The sequence below is a fragment of the Dysidea avara genome, chromosome 5 (genome assembly GCF_963678975.1).
Source record: "Dysidea avara chromosome 5, odDysAvar1.4, whole genome shotgun sequence".
NCBI classification, from domain to species: domain Eukaryota; kingdom Metazoa; phylum Porifera; class Demospongiae; order Dictyoceratida; family Dysideidae; genus Dysidea; species Dysidea avara.
Genome location: NC_089276.1, coordinates 16795548 through 16803177, shown reverse-complemented (window position 1 = coordinate 16803177; position 7630 = coordinate 16795548). Strand labels below are relative to the sequence as shown.

At 39.2% G+C, this 7630-nt stretch overlaps 1 long non-coding RNA gene across 1 annotated transcript; it reads right to left on the bottom strand.

Annotated features, from left to right (window-relative positions):
* Window positions 1-570: 570 nt before the first annotated feature.
* On the bottom strand, window positions 571-1058 carry LOC136256940 (uncharacterized). Its single transcript, XR_010701746.1, has 4 exons — window positions 931-1058; window positions 823-875; window positions 696-762; window positions 571-641 (listed from the first exon to the last, which is right to left on the bottom strand). It is a non-coding gene; the product is annotated as an uncharacterized lncRNA (long non-coding RNA).
* Between the last annotated feature and the right edge of the window lie 6572 nt (window positions 1059-7630).

Here is a 7630-nt window from a genome sequence, read left to right as displayed (position 1 = left end):
AGGGATCAACACTGCAATGGTATTATGATAGATGACAAAACAGTTTCAAAAACACCACTGCTTACTTCTACAAAAAACTATCCAACTACTTTTTATTCTGTCATCATTTCACTGCTCCTGTCCAGCCTCATTTGTTTCAAACAAAAGTGACTACAGAATTTTATTTGATTAAAAAACAGTTTACATAAGCCTACAAAATGCTTACATTTCCACTTGCTCACTATTCTGCCTGTAGTTACTGCACCATTTGTTAGTTATTTCAAGGGAGTACAGAATTACGGCACATTAAAACAGTTAGATAAGCACACCGATACTTACATTTCCACTTGTTCACAACAGAATCTATTCTACTGAAGTTTTGTTATTCCACTGCTCAGTTATTTCAAACAAAAACGGACTAAATAAATATGGCAATTAAAACAGTTAAGATAAGCACGCTTATACTTACATTTCTACTTGTTCACTATTCTGCCTGTAGTTACTGCTCCATTCATCAGTTATTTCACACACAAAAAGCACTACAGAATTACGGCACATTATAAAACTGTTAGATAATCACACCAATACTTACATTTCCAACAGAATCCATTCTACTGGCAGTTTTGTTATTCCACTGTTCAGTTATTTCAAACAAAAAGGGACTACACATTTACGGCAGATTAAAACAGTTAAGATGAGCACACCCATATACTTACATTTCACTATTCTGCCTGTAGCTTCAATATTTCACTGTTCCTGTGCTTAAACGATGACAGACTAATTCTACAACAGAATTATGGTCGGTAACAACACAGTTACATAATCATGCCACCACTTGCGCACATTTCACAACTGTAATCATAGTCGCTGCTCTGTTCTCAGTTCCTCCAAATATTCTACAACAGAATTATGGTCGATTACAAAACAGTTACATGGCACGAGAACACTTACAATTCCACTTGTTCACAACCATTTCTATTCTGGCATTATTTCACTGCCCCACCCTCAGTTACTCCAAACAAACAAGCTTATAGTCTATAACAAACAGTTAGATAAGCATGACAGCACTTATTCTCGCATGTCCAGACTACTATCTTACTTCTTCATTGGTTGGCAAGATAGGGTCTGGTGAACTACTGTTGACAAAATGCATACGTAGACAAACAGTTACCACAGTTTCTTGCTGGGAAAATGCTATGTAGCAATGGTATTAGCTCTGTTACAAGTTTTGCTGTAGCGTTTATGTCCACCATACTAACATACAGCTGGCCAATGAATTAATTTCACTGGATATTGGTTGAAAGTCACCACTACACTTCACCAGGCTCTAGGCTCTATCTCGCTGACAAACAATGCGACAAAGAAAGAGAGGAGGCGGAAGGCAGTCTAGCCACACGAGACTAAACAACACTTACAATCCACTTTTTCGCAACTGTTGCTATGCTTGTAGTTTACTGCTCCCATCCTCTGTGATTCCAAACAATGAAGAAGTGATTCTACAACAGAATTACGGTTGATAACAAAACAGATACATTCACATTTTGGAGATACACATAGGGATTTGACAATATGCCGTGGTTTCAGTTAATGTCTGTACCCTCAGGAATAAATTTAAATCCCTTCATAATGCTGAAAATGTCCTTTACTGGGGGAGATGGGGAATAACATTGATAGCTGCAGGTAAGCACACAGATGATCTAATTTATATAAGCTAAATAATGATGTCAAACAAAGCAGAATTTACTGCACTACAAAAATATTATTATTATAATGGCCATGTCAGTAAGGTGGACTTCATGACCTCTTCACTGAGACCACGTCACTATCAAATCTGCATTATTTTTCTCCAGAGGTGGTTCCATTAATAAAGTTTGTGTATGTAAGTTAACTGCACAAAAATACTATGCACCTTGTGATCACTTTTCTTGAAATTCAGCTACAACATAACGGCAACATAAAAAAATAACTAGTAGTGTGACATCTCTCTCCATACGCACTTCATCAATATTCTTCATCCATTTAAATTATTAACCACTTGCGGTACAAAAAGGTAGATAGTCAGTTTCGGAGGTAAATCTTGTGGAACGTATCTTTGCAGCTACATAGGTCATCAATTTGACTGATGGAGTTTTGCACAGTTGTCCTAAAAATCATGTCAATTATAATATTGTTACATACTACATACAGGATTTCTATATAAAACACAGACATTGCATACATGTCCCCCCAACAAGACCGCTCAAGACTGATCGCTGGTTGGGAAACACAGATACATGAATACAAGTCTAACAGCAAGACCGCTCAAGGTTGACCGCTGGTTGGGAAATACAGACACATGAACACATAACCAACAGCTAGACCGCTCAAGGCTGATCGCTGGTTGGGAAACACAGATACATGAATACATAACCAACAGCTAGACCGCTCAAGGCTGATCGTTGGTTGGGAAACACAGATACATGAACACATAACCAACAGCTAGACCGCTCAAGGCTGATCGTTGGTTGGGAAACACAGATACATGAACACATAACCAACAGCTAGACCGCTCAAGGCTGATCGCTGGTTGGGAAACACATTCATACACTACAAGCACGCCTTGTGTACAAGACCATACAAGCATGAACAATAATATCATCATACATCATGGTCCATTATGTAGTTTTGGGCTCTTCATTTTCTTATTCCATCTTTTTCTTCTTGGATTAGCCATGTCTTATGCACCTAGAAGGAAACAAATCTGGCTAATACTAGTTCACTCTATGCATCAAACAGAATGACTATCTAATAAATGCTCACCATGTAATAAAGTAGACTTCCCAGAGTCGCGTAAATCATGTAGTTCTGTGTAAATCGTAGAATTAGGCCTGGATGACTTGCGTACTTACAAACGATTCTTCCTTCGTGCAGTAGTCCTTTGCTCATGTAAAACTTGCTGAAAACAAAAATGCTGTTCAGTCGATTTGATGGCACATCTTTCTTTATACAATCCGTTCTTTTGTTACTGCGCCTAGCTGAACACTCGTAACTGACCACTCGTAAACACTCCAGCACGTGCTCTGTTCAGCACGCCATTATTTTCTAGTGCAGCTAGTCATACCTGTGGTTACGCGCACGTGTACGAAATCACTTACCGTATATTGCGAACTGGGGTAGCCGCGTTTTGATATATGGAATTGTCTCGTGATTTGGATAATTAACGGTAACTCGTTAACAACTGTTTAGAGGCCTTCAATCTCCTGTGAAGTGTACAAGTCTATTGGCTAATCACTAGACGTATTTCAAACTAATACGTCAAGGTGATATTGAGAGTATTATAATGTAACACAATCAGTTATATATTGGATTAGTATATGTGACCAGATCTGCGAAAACCTGACACAATCGTGCAAGCCTAAATTTCCAGTATAGAGCATTGAATAGAGCATTGAATTCCGTAAAGAATAGAGCATTGAATTCCGTAATAGAGCATTGAATTCCGTAAAGTTTTTGAACACTTCTTTCTTAGTGAAAGAAGGAAGTAACAATAATACCCTGGATATCATCTTATTCGCCTGCTAAAGAGGAATTGGAAAATCTTTGTTGCGTTGCAGTAGACCCAAGGATACGGAAGTTATCAGCATTTGTTTATGTCATGTCGAAGCAATCGTACGCTATCAATTTTTCTTTACGAATTCTGCCTTTGTATGCAGTGAAGATGGGTGAGTAAAGGAAAACCCTACCCAATAATTGATTCTTCTATTCATGGCGAACTCGATGGTGAAAATTGTAGCTCCGTACCGTGATTCGTTGGTAAGTTACATCCGTTTTTGTAGGTTCCTGTAATTTATTTTTCCTATACTTGCTGTACAAATCGATTTTTCTGTTGTTGCTACTTTGTAGGGCTGTAACTCCTAAAGCTATTAGCATATGAGGCTGAAATCTTGCCAGAGGGTACACTTTGCTACGTAGATTATAAATATTCACTAAATAGGAATTTGAATGCGCAATTGTGTCTAGTTTTTGCAGATGCGGTCACATATGATGGATGGCTGTGGCATTCGGGATTAACAGTGCGAGCATTGTAAAAAGGAAGGAGTAAAATAGTGCGAGGCAAAGCCGAGCACTATTTCCTTCCTGTTTACAATGCGAGAACTATTAATCCCGAATATCACAGCCATCCGTCCTATTCTAATTAATCCGACAACCATAGCAACTGTTATTAGGCAACAGAAATTCAAGAAATAACGGCTAAAAAAGACCAATCACACTTAGCAACCGTTGCTATGGTTTCACAGTGAGATTTACCTAAGCAACAATTATTTAGCAACCGTTGCTAAGTGACCATATTGTTGCTATACCATGGGGCATCTATCACCATGGTAACACTAGTTGTCAAGTCGGATCAAGACACACGATAGTGTGTCGTGCGGCCTAAGATTCCGGCGCGCCACACCGTGAGTATATTAACAGGAAGAAAGAAAATGCAATTTTCACACCTATGTAGCTCTGTGATTCCTTATCCGATTGGAACCACATTTGCTAGAGACGTGCCGCCCAGTTAGGGGAGTCTACATACCAAATTTGAAGAAAATCGCTCCAGCCATTTCCGAGATACGAGCGAACAAAGTTTCGTTTTAATTTCTTCGTTTTTTTCTTCTTCATCTTCTTCATTTCGCGCCATAAAAACATGAATGCGTGCTCGGAGTGGGCTGAAATTTGGCACACTTAAAGGGCTCATTAAGGCGGATCTCCGTACCAACTTTGGTAGGACTCCGATGAACATTCACGGAGTTATTACCGATTGTTTGCGTAAAATAAGGTCGAAGGTCTGTCACGCCTACAGGGTAAACCCCTTGGAGGAATCAGTTCAAAATTGATATGTAGATGGAGCAACCATCGTAGGAGTGCCTTTTTGTGGTTTGAAAAGAATCGGGATAAAGACCATGGAGATATTACACAAAACCCAACCTGTGTCAAAATTACGCGATCGATTTTAATGAATAAAAAAACTATTAGTTTTCGTGTCTACCAGGCAAACCGCTTAGAGCAACGAGCTGAAAATCAGTATGTAGCTGGAATAATCATCATAGAAAGTTCTTGCAGTAGTACAGAAGAATCGGATTACAAATCACTGAGTTATGATTCGAAAGGAAACTACGTGCAGCAAATGCGAGATCGAGATACTCTAATAGAACAGTGACACTAATAAAGCATTCAGCTGCATGTATAATTTACACAGTTATATTACATTGCAAGTTATTCTGTAGGGAATTCAGCTACAAACAAGTCACCCTGTAGTCAGATCAGCTAGAAGAAGGTGCCTACTAGAGAGTTCAGCTACAAAGAAGCCATCATGTAGAGAGTTCAGCTCAAATAAATCACCCTGTAGAGAATTCAGCTACAAACAAATTGCCCTGTAGAGAGATCAGCTAGAAGAAGTTACTTTGTAGAGAGTTCAGTTACAAAGAAACAATCATGCAAAGAGTTTAAATCACCCAGTAGAAAGTTCAGATCACACTATAGAGAGTTCAGTTAGAAATAAGTCATCCTGTAGAGAGATCAGCTAGAAGAAGTCACATTGTAGAGAGTTCAGTTACAAAGAAACCATCATGCAAAGAGTTTAGCTGCAAACAAATCACTCAGTAGAAAGTTCCGCTATGAACAGATCACACTGTAGAGAGTTCAGGTAGAAACAAGTCATCCTGTAGAGAGATCAGCTAGAAGAAGTTACCTTGTAGAGAGTTCAGTTACAAAGAAACAATCATGCAAATAGTTTAGCTGCAAACAAATCACCCAGTAGAAAGTTCCTCTATGAACAGATAACACTGTAGAGAGTTCAGTTAGAAACAAGTCATCCTGTAGATAGATCAGCTAGAAGAAGTCACTTTGTAGAGAGTTCAGCTACAAAGAAACCACCATGTAAGAGAGTTCAGATGCAAACAAATCACCTGTAGAGAGTTCAGCTAGGAACAAGCCACCCTGTACAGAGATCAGCTAGAAACAAGTCACCCTGTAGAGAGTTCGGCTAGAAGAAGTTATATTGTAGAGAGTTCAGCTACAAAGAAACTACCATGTAGGGAGTTCAGCTGCAAACAAATCGCCCTGTAGAGAATTCAGCTACAAACAAATCACCCTGTAGAAAGATCAGCTACCTTGTAGAGAGTTCAGCTACAAACAAATCACCCTGTAGAGAGATCAGCTAGAAGAAGTTACATTGTAGAGAGTTCAGCTACAAAGAAACTACCATGTAGAGAGTTCAGCTACAAACAAGTCACCCTGTAGAGAGTTCAGCTAGAAGAAGTTACATTGTAGAGAGTTCAGCTACAGAGAAACTACCATGTAGAGAATTCAGCTACAAACAAATCACCCTGAAGAAATGAAGAAGTTACCTTGTAGAGAGTTCAGCTACAAACAAATCACCCTGTAGAGAGTTCAGCTACAAACAAGTCACCCTGTAGAGAATTCAGCTGGAAGAAGTTACATTGTAGAGAGTTCAGCTACAAAGAAACTACCATGTAGAGAGTTCAGCTACAAACAAGTCACCCTGTAGAGAGTTCAGCTAGAAGAAGTTACATTGTAGAGAGTTCAGCTACAGAGAAACTACCGGGTAGAGAGTTCAGCTGCAAACAAATTGCCCTGTAGAGAATTCAGCTACAAACAAATCACCCTGTAGAAAGATCAGCTTGAAGAAGTTACGTTGTAGAGAGTTCAGCTACAAACAAATCACCCTGTAGAGGGTTCAGCTACAAACAAGTCACCCTGTAGAGAATTCAGCTAGAAGAAGTTACATTGTAGAGAGTTCAGCTACAAAGAAACTACCATGTAGAGAGTTCAGCTGCAAACAGATTTCCCTGTAGAGACGAACAAATCACCCTGTAGAAAGATCAGCTAGAAGACGTTACCTTGTAGAGAGTTCAGCTACAAACAAGTCACCCTGTAGAGAGTTCAGCTAGAAGAAGTTACATTGTAGAGAGTTCAGCTACAAAGAAACTACCATGTAGAGAGTTCAGCAGCAAACAAATCGCCCTGTAGAGAATTCAGCTACAAACAAATCACCCTGTAGAAAGATCAGCTAGAAGAACTTACCTTGTAGAGAGTTCAGCTACAAACAAATCACCCTGTAGAGAGTTCAGCTAGAAACAAGTTACCCTGTATAGAGTTCAGCTAGAAGAAGTTACATTGTAGAGAGTTCAGCTACAAAGAAACTACAATGTAGAGAGTTCAGCTGCAAACAAATTGCCCTGTAGAGACAAACAAATCACCCTGTAGAAAGATCAGCTAGAAGAAGTTACCTTGTAGAGAGTTCAGCTACAAACAAATCACCCTGTAGAGAGTTCAGCTAGAAACAAGTCACCCTGTAGAGAGTTCAGCTAGAAGAAGTTACATTGTAGAGAGTTCAGCTACAAAGAAACTACAATGTAGAGAGTTCAGCTGCAAACAAATTGCCCTGTAGAGACAAACAAATCACCCTGTAGAAAGATCAGCTAGAAGAAGTTACCTTGTAGAGAATTCAGTTACAAACAAATCACCCTGTAGAGAGTTCAGCTAGAAACAAGTTACACTGTATAGAGATCAGCTAGAAACAAGTTACCCTGTAGAGAGTTCAGCTAGAAGAAGTCACATTGTAGAGAGTTCAGCTACAAACAAGTCACCCTGTAGAGAATTCAGC